Source organism: Mixophyes fleayi, chromosome 6 (assembly GCF_038048845.1).
Source record: "Mixophyes fleayi isolate aMixFle1 chromosome 6, aMixFle1.hap1, whole genome shotgun sequence".
Taxonomy (NCBI): domain Eukaryota; kingdom Metazoa; phylum Chordata; class Amphibia; order Anura; family Limnodynastidae; genus Mixophyes; species Mixophyes fleayi.
Window position 1 is genome coordinate 57,007,074 of NC_134407.1, and position 13,123 is coordinate 57,020,196.

A 13,123-nucleotide genomic window follows, 5' to 3' on the forward strand; every position below is an offset into this window, starting at 1 on the left:
GACATGTTACCTTACCCCAGAATACTGGAGAATCCTTTCGGTTTATGCAAGCTACTCAAACCATTTGAAATTGTAACAAGTGAAAGAGTTCAGACACTACCACCGAGTCAAGTCGTACCCCTAAACCAACTACTGGAAAAGCAGCTGGAGAAGCTGAAGGAGGATATGAAAGTAAGCGATTCTGTTAAGTATGTTGGCCGTGCAGATAAAGATCTTTTTTCGCTACGACAGGACCCAAGAGTTTGCAGCATCTTGAAACTGGACCACTACAATTTGGTAACCATGCTTGATCCTAGGTAAGTAAGTTATAAGTAATGTCTTTATTTCCAACTGACACAAATCTTCACAGATGCAAAAAGCTCGTTGTGAGCAAGCTGTCGGCTCAAGTGGCACATGACACGACCCTTGCTTGACCTTCTCCTAAAAATACTACAGCTGGAAAAAAAAAAAAAAAAAAAAAAAAAAAAACTTACCTTTACTAAGCGTCACACTCGTGAGGAGTCAACAGAGCACACAAAAGAAATATCCAAATATATTGACACCTCTACCATGTCTCAATCTGATACACTTTGTATCAGTAGAATGGAAGAAGATTACTTCTAATGATGATGTACAAATTAGCATCTCAGACCATCCCTTTGAATTATGGGAGGGAAAAGGGCTATTTGTACAAACTAGCTATGGTGTACTTAAGCTACCCACCCTCCAGCATGTATTCGGAAACAGTGAGCAACCATTGTAGGAGGATACTTCCATCAAAATGAACTACAAATTTATATATATATATATATATATATATATATATATATATATATATATATATATATATATATATATTTATATATATCTATATCTATATCTATATATCTATATCTATATCATAAGAGTGAATGAGAGGGCCCAAGGACCATTCCATCTTGCATTATTCTACATTATATTACCCACCTTGATATATCATGCTATCTAAAATTACCTTTTATTTCGGCCATTAATCTCCCTATCCAATGACATGCTGTATAATGTTGAGGATTAAATAATACCATTGTAACCATTTCACTTCTGGGTGAGTATACTCTGGTGGAGTATCTTCTTTTCTAAAATGACCATTCTATCAGCCTGTGCCCTGCCTGTAAGTTTTAGAGGTGTTCTTTACTTTATTTAACTACAATCCTATCTTCCAATGCCATGCCACTGTGTATTTTTTCTTAAACTGCCATGTTTTTGATGCCATTGCTCTGTCACTACTTTTAGACAGCCAGCTCGCTGCAGCCTGAGGCCAATATTGGCGAAAATATTGACAGTTGTGAGGTGGTCACTAGAAAATAGACTGTAAATGAATGTTTATGATATAAATACTAATGTAGGAAGAAAAATAAGCTCAAAATTACAGAATTTTACTTGTTTTTGACCAAACCATGGTGACCCTTCCTGATGGTCAAATAATTAAGTGCACTTGATTAGCAGCACTTGCTTTTTCACATTGGTCTACTTTTGTTGAATAAAGAAAAACAAAGTAATATCTGTTATGGCCCACTTGTCTCTGACTTACCACATTTTAGGACTTGGTGGTGAAATGGAAATTGTTATGTGTTGATATGTAAAATATCAGAGATTTGAGGGTATACCTATTTCATATAACTGTATTTCATTTCATTTCATATAGTGCACGGAAAGTATATTTTTATGTAACAGGTCGACGCAGACAGTCCTCGAGGACATTGCAGGGCTTTGTGAAGCGGACTTGTCTAGCCTAGCAATTATTAATCCTGTAACCTAGATATGTGTAGCCACTAGATGCCCTGTGGCAAGGAATGGGAAAGGAGCTCTGCCAACTCATCCATTTTGAGGAGATTCTGGCACTCTCCTTTTGTAAAGCAGCCTTCTAAGAATATATTTCAAACTGATTCTGAGTGCCATAAAGCTTCTTGTAGTCATATCAGGATTAAGTCAGTAACTACTTTAGTTCTGTCAGCTACCTGAAAAAACAACATTTTTCAGTGGTACTTAAATTTGTAGATTTTAGAGATACAGAGGCAGGTTCCTGCTACCATTTGTCTCCTGTCTGTATGTCCCCGTTACATTGTACGCTGCACGTGGTGTGCTGAATTGTGCTATTTGCTATGTGCATTGTTGCATATCTTTTATTCTAATTTGTTCCTATGTATTATCTGTACTATTATTGTATTTATGCATTATTTCTGTATGTATTTATTTTGTAGTGATGTACAGCACTTGGGAAGTTGAGGTGCTAACAGGGGCAAACGCAGGATTTGTAGAGAGGAGTTTCAATGCCACACCACCAGTGGGCGTGGCCAGCATGCTTCGGGGCGTGGCTATAATTTTAGACAGTGCTTGGCTGCTCTCCAACTCTTCCTATCCCCATCATATACACGGGCAATGCTGCGTGCACTACTGTTAGGGGCACACAGCTCTCCCTTTTAAAGCAGAGCCGTGTGAAGCAGGACATACCTCCCAAATGTCCCTACAATCAGGACAAAATCCTGACTGAGTGTGTCAGAACAGTTGACAGACTGTCCTGCTCTCTCCTACCTGTTCTTGCTGCTTTCAGTACTTGTTGGGGAGAGATGGCTGTGAACAGTGCAGACAGAAACGATCTGCACACAAGCTGCAAAGTGTCTGGTCCCGGGGCAGGGTCCAGCCACCTCAAGCATACAGTACCCCAGGCTGGGAGGGGGGGGGGGGGGGTTCCATCCACTTACATTCCCCTTACGCTTCTAAATTCAGTCTCCTCTTCGTCAGCGTTACCTTTTGCAGTGGAGATGCATGGTATATACGCATGGCAGATACAGTACTACAGGCTATGGCACACATCAGAGAGGAAACAGAGATTGCACATTGAGGATTGATTTACAACTGCTATTTTCCACTTCCATACAGGACACTGAGAACAGAAAACTTTTTAGCTATTTAAGATGGGTGCAGGATGGAAATACTACTCGTTCATCTGCTCATCTTTACTTTTTCCAAAAGATTTTAACTACATGTGACAAACTTGGTTATTATTAATCCATACAAGCTTTGGAGCGTCATGAAAAAGAGCATTCTGAAGCTATTTATCTGAAAGTTGCAGCCAGTCCAGACACTGCTGTCTCAAACAAGTTGGTGAAATAATCCAGCACGGTGAACTTAAACGAAGAGTTCATTGTAAACCATCGTCTGACCTTCATTCTGTTAAAAGTTTGGAGCAGCAATAGGTGGAAACGTAATTCAGCAGTGGAAACGCCAACACTACCATTGTACTGACAGGTTCCCAATGTCGCTAGTCGACTCGCGCCATTGACAAATGTCGCAAATCACAATACAGACATTAAAAGAGTAATGGAGGTGGGTCCGAGGTATAGCTGCCGGACTCCATTACTCTTTTAATGTCGGCATTGTGATTAGCGACATCGTCAATGTCGCAAATCAACTAGTGACATTGGGAACCTGTCAGTACAATGGAAGTGTCGGCATTTAGCCTGCCGACGTTAAGTGCTTGCATTTGATCTGTCGGAATTCTGACGGCCACAGCATTCAATGTCATCTCTAAATTCAACCCTGCATCCAATTCCTTGTTTTACCTTATAAAAATAGGTTTTTTTAGTCTTCCATGTGCAGAATACAATGGCAAGAAAAAGTGACAATAAGCACAATGTGTCTGGCAGCTACTTTCCTTCAGCCAAAAAAATGAAAATGCAGAGGGAGTTTTTTTTATGCTTAAGACAGCAGCTGTAAGAGTTTACTCCCTGTTTCTGTACCATTAAAAAGAGATAATTAACATTGAGCAATGTGTAACACACATACATAAAAGAACATGAATAAGACAAAATTAACATTCCAAGACTTGCTGTGTGAGTCACGGCAGGTGGAGAACAAATATCATAAATTGCTTTAAACACATAGAATAATTTAAAGGAAAAAAAAAAACAGAAGAACTTTCAGCTACGCTTGTCCAATTTGGACTGACAAGTTTAGTGAAATCAGTTAAACCAACATACACGACTAGTATAAATACACAGTGGTTGATAATGGACCACTGGTAGCAAAACATTGCTGTATGTGTTATGTAAAAAGCTATACAAAAAGATAGCACCTAAAAAGTAATGGCCAGCAGAAGAGGATAGGGGCGCCCAAAAATAAGAGGCATATACACAAAACTAGCATTGCTCTACAGAAAACCTGTCACCGGGGTGAACTGGCAAGAAAGAGGAAAAACAGAAAAAAAGGTCAGCCTGGTAGAATATAGCACATATGAATCTAGGCTCAAAAGTGAGCAGGCTCTATCTGTTTTTATCATAGTGTACAAGGCCCTACATCATAAATAAACACCAATCACCCCTCCCACAGGGACAGGTTCTTTGTAGAAAAATATTCTTTATGAAAAACATCTTAAATAGAACAACCATTGAGGTTCAAGTGAGGCGAGCTAAAACTACAGCAAATAACCCTCTAAAAACAGATGACATCTATATATCTTTGTTATACAAAATAGCATTACCTAACGTAACCAAAATAATTTGTTCTCTGACCACCAGAACCATAAAGCTCCTTGTGGACAAATGCCTTCAGGTTCCCCTTTGGTACAATCCTCCATGGACCTGGTCCTCTTCTACCCCCCCAAATTGGGAACATACAAAATCAGCAGACAGGTGGGAAAAAGGCAACACCACCTCCACTAGATACACATAGATGGGCCATTAGGGTACAGCCTGCTACCCCTGTCTGAGTGAAAACAAGCCACAAAAAAAAAAAAATGATGTGTCAAAAACTGAGAGGTGAATAAATTGAATAATTAAATGCCTAATAAGTGCTTGGGAAACGAACATGGTAATAATGCATATGCACTATATGACCAAGCATCCCACCTTCCATGGCAAACAAATGTTGCTACCTCACCTCTATGGGGTACCTTTATACCCCCCCCCCCTCCTTGGGCACAGGCAGATCTACATTTTATATTAGGTAAAAAAAAAAGCATCAACAAAGAAATGTGCGTTTTGTATTAATTTTACTTGAAAGAAAACTTGCAAGATCATGTTACAAATGCAACTACTTACCACTATTCTAGAGCTCAAACTCAATAAAACAAAAATGACATATTTCATTAGTAAGGAATTGTGGATAGAAATATACAGTGTAGCACTTATACAGAATAACCATTAAGTGTAGAGTCTATATGGGCCCATTAATTCTACACAACCATCGAACCATTTGCTCCATATCTTAGAGCTAATAAGAGCGAAACAGCTGTATGCAAGTTAGATATATGGCTCTACATCTTTGCCGATTCTGTACCACATTTGGCTCCAGACACATCGAAAGGAATGATTTGTATGTCTCCACCCACAGTTCCTCAAATACATAATTAAATTACACATTTTGCAAAGCAATGGTGTTTTATAGCAGAGATTTGTAAATACCTTCTGAAAGAAAGCCACTGCAGAAAAAGCATATTGAAACTATATATGTAATAGTTCTCGTATCAATAATGATTAAAACTGTATATAATCTAACCAGCAAGGTATTGTACTCTCCTTATAGTATCCACTAATATAATTAACTACCACCTAAAGTAGAGAACATTTTCATTCATCATTTTGAAATGGCTGCAGAATGGGGATGTGAATGGAAAGACTAACCAGAATAGGCAATGTCCACGATTGCGGCTTCTCATTGGTCCTCCTACCCACACCCCCCTCCAAAAGTCACATATCTTCAGTTTTCAGTTGGAGCTGTGAGCCTAAGCATGAAAAAAAATGGCAGCATAGGGCTGCAGCGAAGCAGTGGTGCTATAATGGTCTTGTGGTCGTGTAGCTTAAAGCTGATCACAAAACATCCAAAACTATGGCCGATTTGGCTATAAACCGAATGGTCAAATGTTTGGACTATATAATAAAAACATAAGGGCCTTTTGGATTCTAACGGAGTATACCAGATGCAAGATAATGCAATCATTACCAAACCAGACTTTAGTCTCAATGATCAAAGCCAATTTGTAGAAGACAATAGGACTCATTAACGACCATTGCATTTAGTTACAAAACATGAACGGAACCACAGCAACCAATCAACAGTAAAGAGTTTCCTGTCTAGTACTAGTTGGACAATTAAAGAAAATGTTTGGTTGCTATGGTTTAGTGCAGATGTTGCTCAATGTGCGTTTATAATCACAACTTTATTTTAGCTTTAGATCACAAAACATTTTATGTACTGCATGTACGTATGCTTTTAATACATATTTTCTATAGAGCAACAAGCATTTTATTTTCAGTGGTCCTTAAGGATTTATTCACAGCTATCAAACGTTGGTCCACTTTTCTATCATAAAACAGAAAAAGGCACTAACATAAGATGAATTTTTTCTTATGACTCATTCATACAATTATATTCTAAGGGGGAATTCAATTCGGCCGAAGTCAACGTGGCATCAATTAAATTACCGTATTACTCCAATTTCAGGGAAACCAGCGTTAAAGATTACCATACTAACAGTAATTACCCGCAGTCAACGTGGCATCAATTAAATTACCGTTAAAATTACCGTATTACTCCGATTTTAGGGAAACCAGCGTTAAAGATTACCGTACTAACAGTAATTACCCGCAGTCAACGTGACATTAATTAATTTACCGTTAAAATTACTCAAGTTTCAAGGAAACCAGCGTTAAATATTACTGTACTAACAGTAATTATGCGCAGTATTACCGTAGAAATGGTAGTAGTGCGCAGGACACAATACTTTCGGCAGTAACGTGGTCAACTGAATATGTCCCTATAATGGCACATTTAAACATTGCACAACCTATATGTCATGCCTTTGGCGAAGTACCACCTAACGGACTGCAGCCCTTTGCTGACCCATGCAGGGATATTGGGGGCACTGAGCTATAGTCAAGATTTACACTGATGGAGTTTCGAGTGAAAGACTTGCCATGCAGCGCTACAGAGGACATTTGTGGGCATGCCGGATCAATAGTGTGCCAAGCCTGAGTTGATTCAACCCGCTTAGAGGGTAGAGAGGGTGAAGACAGGACACCTAAGTTTATCAATAGAGCCCACTACCTGTAAGCTGTGCGATTTGTGTTCAGTGCAAGGGACCAGGAGAGCAACATGATTCTGGTGTTGCTAAACTGGTAAGTATTTTAGAGGCTCAAAAGCATGCACAGCTGTGGTCATTCAAGACGTATAGTCTGATGCCGAGTTGGATACACGTTGGGCGCTATTTATGCTCAAAAAAGCCGCCCGTAAAGACAGCGTGTTTACACCCATATGCTGAGCTGGGGGCATATGAAAATGCGTCCAGATCGGCACCAGTAGCATATGTACCAGGTGTGTGTCAGGCATGTATACACCCGCATACGTATACACACAGCCAGAGTATAAGCACAAGAAAAGTTTCTTAACATTCGCTATTAGATATAATATTTCTTCTCGCATACAAATGAAAGAAGCAAACAAAAAATATAAATAAAAAATAGTTTTTAAAATACGCCCTATGATCCTATAATATATGCACAATCATGGCAGAAAGAACCTATCAGCGTCAGAGGTGAATGCCCAATCAGACAATCAAAAAAGGCTAGCAAGTGCGGGCGAAGACATCATCATGATCTGCATGTATTTGCACATGTCCTCTAGCAGGTGCAAAATATACGGCTCCTAACAGGCATATATGCATCTCAGTGCTGGTCTGCTTCAGCCACATTTGCACAAGCACGTCCTTAATTTACTTAGCCTACGTTATGCCACCCCTTCCATTCTCCATTCCTCCTCCCCAGTCACAAGAAGGCTCAAGTGTCAGATGCGCACACCTCTGCATGCACGCATGTGTCCGCCCTCTGTGGGCTTGCAAAGTGCAAGTGCTCGTAATTTACAGGCATTCATCCAACTCCGCATCAGGGCCATAGTGTTTAACTGTTGTACAGTTGTTTTCGTATTTAAAAAGACTTTTCCCTTTCTCTTGCCATTCCCGTAAGGAATCAGAAGGTAAATGGAAGCATGTCACTACATGCATCCGTCAATTTCATAATTTGCAGCAGCAAGAAAAAGACTGAACTTGGCATTTGCTTTCTGTGACTGCAGCAAATCTAAATCACAGACGACAGATCCCACTCATACCTGGGACAGGGAGACTATTCTCAGTAAGAATATTAAGCCATAGACATCAATGACGGCAATTGTTCAAATAAATCACATTTGTCATATGCTGGCCCAAAGGCACAACAACCTTGTTGCAGGAAAATTCCTTTTTCAGCTTGTATAAATAAATTAAAGTCTAACACTCTGAGATTTGTTTATGTAACAGATTTGGACATGAGATAACATTGCACTCAGAGAAGGATTAAATTTGTATCTGCACTTTAAATTTGCATGTTTAACAATACTAATTAAGAATCTTCATTTAGTAGTGTTTTCTGTAAATGAAAAATTTTATCACTTTTGATACCTGGTTGTAGAATTACCCACCATTTACTGAAGAGTTTAAAAGAGTGTCCACAAAACTCTCATTCCCTTCACCCACTCACGTTGGAGATTCAGTTTCGAGTTGGGCAACCGGTGCTCATCTAGACCATTGAGAAATGTTGGTTTGCAACAAGGGCATTGTGAGGAAGGAACAGAGTGCTTTTCAAGACGGAGTTAACATACTGAGCGGGCTTCTTAGCCATCTCTCTCCCCCAGGGCATCAGAGTGATAACACCAACTGGATGGCATGTCAGATGTTCAATAAGCGTTATGTATACATCTGCACTGATCACTCTATTCATTCAAGCTACAAGGCTTCACACCCAGGAGGAGTGACCAGTACAGGCAGAGGCATGGGAAAGTATGTCAGGTACAATTATCAGCTAAAAAAAGTAAATATGTCATTTTATGTGGAGTTCCTCTTAATATATTTAATAGTGTAGTACAGTGCTTCTCAAAAGGACATTTTGCTGTGGCAATCATTACTTTCTGAACTTTTCTGCAAACACAGCAAAACCTGGCAGATGTATTAAAGTATACCTGTGGGCTGGAGATAGAAGAGGTATTCGGTGCTGTGGCTGGTTAGATTGCTGGTTAGATTGCTGAACGCCTCTCCTCTATTGATGCCCGACTGCCAATCAGCCACTTAACACTGATTGCTTGTTGGAAATCATGGAGGTGCAAGTCTTCCTCTTCACTGGAAGTAATTTAGACACATTAGTCCTGCATCATGATAAAGTATGGTCATGCACATACAGGACTATGATGTATTGGCCCTGCACAGTCCTACCTCTTTCTACATATGCTTTAATGGGACACAGGACTAATGTGCTTAAATGTACCACACTTGCATGAGCCCATGAGCTGCATTTCCACACATATTTAGTTCAGCCCAATTTGGTCCATATTACCCACAGTATCAATATTTCCAAGAATAACGTCCACAGAAAAAAAGGCAGCTACTTTTATCTAAACCAAGGGGTTCTTAGCTTTTTCCCCATCGGGCACCCAGATTGATACAATCATAGTTCAACTTTTTTATTTATGTAATAACATGAATTACTTATGGCTATATGCAATATATTATAATTAAATATGAATAAATAGAAACAGAAATATTAAACTATTATTCATGATCAGTTTGTATTATACTATTTTCTTGGAGACAGGATCATGATATGACACCTAAGGTTCTAGGATCCTATACGTTAAAGCAGACATGTACCTACATACAACTGCGCATTAAACAGATCTCTAGACAGACACCATATAAACAAGCATAATGTTGTGTTTACTATGAGCCAAAGGCATATGGTTTGTTCTATTGTCACCTCTGTACTTGTCTGCATGGAGTTAGCCATTGTCTGGGCATATATAAATATTTAAATAATGTCTAAGGCATTAATGGCACAGAGTGAGGGAGAAATCAAGAATGAAGTTCTATCAGCAGTGGAAAAATCCAGCCTGTTTACCAAAAATGAAGGTGCCATCGACCAGTTGCCACTCTGCCTTCCTGCGACTTATAGAAGCTGCTGACAATTAAGAAAAGCTAAATGGTACCAGTGGGTAGCGAGGTTGACGTCAGCGTGACAAGTACTGCACTGTTTCTGGTTGGCTTTCTTTAAGTGCTGGAAGTGACTGTTAGTGAGTGTTGCCAATTACATTAAGGAATCCTTAATGTAACTGGCACCTGTTCATAACCACTGTCAGTTGCAAAACCACCCACAGCGCAGACGAAATGGGATAAAAGGGCCCAATTAAACCTCTTGCTTGCGCTAATAGTCACCCCCCCCCCCCCCCCCAAATTTTAAGGACAATAAGCTTTTGACATAAGCACAGACATCAAGTTTCAAATTAAACGCAACAGATATCTGGGTTCTACATGGTATATATACCACTGTTTACATAATTCACACAAAGCAACAACCCTCTGACCCCCTGACCAGCACTGGGTGACTGGATCATATAGCATACAAATTACTTTTTACCTTTGCATTCTGGCTGGTCAGAAATGCAATATGTAGACTTAACCTTGAGCATGTATCCAACTCCCATTGTCCCATAGCTTGCAAGCTTGCGAGCAGGGCCTTCTTACCTCTGTCTGTCTTACCCAGTATTGTTTTATTACTGTATTCATCCCCAATTGTAAAGCACTACGGAATTTACTGACTATATAAATAAATGTTGATGATGATGATAACGACATGTATGGTTTACTACTGGTTACAATAAATCCAGCAAAGAACAAATACATTGAACACCCAATCACAGAACCAGTATCCAGCACTGCACAAATACATCTTATACACTTGTGTTCAGTGCTGGATACTGTTCACAGATTGGGCATTGTTATGCGTTTATTATGTTGGTTCTCTGCATAATACAGTTTTGGCCACTAGCTGATATATAATGCCCGTTGCTCTGCATTTAATGTTCTGGATACATGATTGGGCATTGCTAAGTACAGAGATCGTAATAACATATGTATAGGAGTCTATGTCACCCTGACACTCCTCAAGATCAGACTCCTGTATCTTTATATGCAAGAGATTATTGTGCTCCAAAGCATGTTACTATAGACAGTGGTGGGCAACAGATGGCCCCTTGCCAGTAACCCTTTACCTGCCAACACCCCACTTATTTTTTGCTTTATGTTATAAATTAGAGAATAAGACTGAACATGATGGGAGCAACTGGTTTCCACACTGGTACCCACCTCTGTATAACACATGACGATCACGTGATACATCAGGAGAGGAGGGAGTGCACTGCTTTCAGTACCATGCGTTCTGCCTCCTTCCTCTTCAGGCTCCAGACTGTACGGTAAGTGGGAGGTTTGAGTGTCATGTGGGGGTGTTTTGGAGCAAGTTGGAGTATTTTTTGACAAGTGAGGTTGGAGGGCATGTGGATGCATTTCGGGACAAGTGTGGTGTCTAAGTGGCATTTAATGGCAAGTGATGTTACTACAATGCTGCCCTGCTTGTATCTTGAGTTTTTAATATCATTATGTTGAATTACTGATATAATGTTATACTCCTCTTTGGATAGAAGTACTCCTTAAATAAATTAGGAGTAATTTTATTCCTCAGAAAAAATAAAATGTAGTTTGACCACTGTCTGGGTATTTAATATCTTATTCCACTGCTGAATATATATATATATATATATTTTTTTTTTTTTTTTTTAAAGTTTTATTTTTGCAAGGTCAAATGATAAATAGTTTACAACAAGAGTTCACATGTCCAAGCTAAATAAACAAAAAAAACCTGTGTCTACAACCAGCGTAGCAGTAGTAAAACTTTCTACATCAGTATAGGATTATAAATGAATAGAAAGAATGGCCAAGAGTTTTTCTTACAGAGTAAAGGGGGAAAGAAAAAAAGAAGTAGAAAGAGAAAGGAAGGGTAGAGATATGAAGGAGGAGTGGCTAGTTCCAAGTTAGGAGATGCAAGAAGCTTGCAGAGAAGAGCAAGGGGGGGGATAGAGAGCAGCACAAAGTTATGCGAGTGGTGGGCAAGCGTGAAAGAAGGAAAGCCACGGATCCCATACCTTGGTGGAAGCTCTCGATGCTGGTCAAATATTCCATCCGGTGTGGCCGACAGACCCTATTAATTATAGTTTGGAGGCAAGGGGGAGTTTGCCACCACCAGTCTGCTGCAATCTGGCAGGTGGCTGCCGAGAAAATACGTCCGATACCGGGACACCGAGGGGGCTCCCACGGAGGATGCAATGAAGTCGAAGGCATATAGTACCAACGAAACAAAACATTATAGATGTTCTCTTTTATTCTGATGCAGATAGAACTGGAGGCTGAATTCTCATTCATCTCAGGCCATTCCTAATTAATAGTGTTTCGCTAAGGTAACGTTCACAGACTAGTTCATGGGGGGCACCGAAGGCCTGAAGTAGGGGGAGCTAGTTCATAATGCAACGTATAGATGAGACCTTTTATAGAGGATTGACGTAGACACAGCAGATTCAGAGGTAGTAGTTAGGCAGAAGGAAAAGCGAGTTTTGACTTTATTATGGAAGTCGCGTAGCTGTAGAATTGTTTTGAGGGAATGTAAAAGCGAGATTGAATTTCGGAAAATTGAGGAAAAATCATGGAAGAAGTTAGATGATTAAGATATCCGACTCCCGCTGAGTGCCACAGCTGAAAAGTATTGGGGATAAGTTCTGGGAAGTTAAGTAGCGGTATCACTGGGGAGGGATGAGGCGAAAGGCTGAAATTTTGAGAAGAGGAGTCCCAGATAGATAGAGGGTGTGAAATGAAGTCCAGAACCTCAGTCCTGTCCGGGTTGATCTTGTAGCCTAAAAAGTGCCCATTTAGGTAAGGCTCGGCCAAGAGGAGAGGTAGAGAAGTAGTCGGGTGAGTGATGGACAATGGGACGTCATCAGTGTAGAGCGCAATTTTATGGGTAGAGGGACCCACGGGTATGCCAGTTATCTCATGATTGGTCTGGATCCTGGCAGCCAGAGGCTCAATGACGAGAGCAAATATAAATGGAGAGGGGGCAACCTTGACGCAAGCCAATCGAAATAGCAGAGGGCACCAAGGTCAGACCATTCACAGAGATCGTAGCAGGAGGAAAGTGGTATAGGGCCAACATGCCTTTCAGAAACCTACTAGTGAATCCCATTGCTCCAATCACCCCATCCA

The 13,123-nt window shown here is 40.1% G+C and overlaps 1 protein-coding gene across 2 annotated transcripts in view; it reads right to left on the reverse strand.

The window, feature by feature from the left end:
• The window catches only part of SEC31B (SEC31 homolog B, COPII component), an 83,966-nt gene that overhangs the window by 68,074 nt on the left and 2,769 nt on the right, over positions 1–13,123 (reverse strand). The window contains exon 2 of one of the 2 annotated variants that reach the window (XM_075216606.1): positions 9,004–9,160. The exons of the other annotated variant lie outside the window; for it this stretch is intronic. The gene's annotated coding sequence lies outside the window, so the exon portion shown is untranslated. The remainder of the gene's footprint in view (positions 1–9,003; positions 9,161–13,123) is intronic. 2 annotated transcript variants of the gene reach the window in all.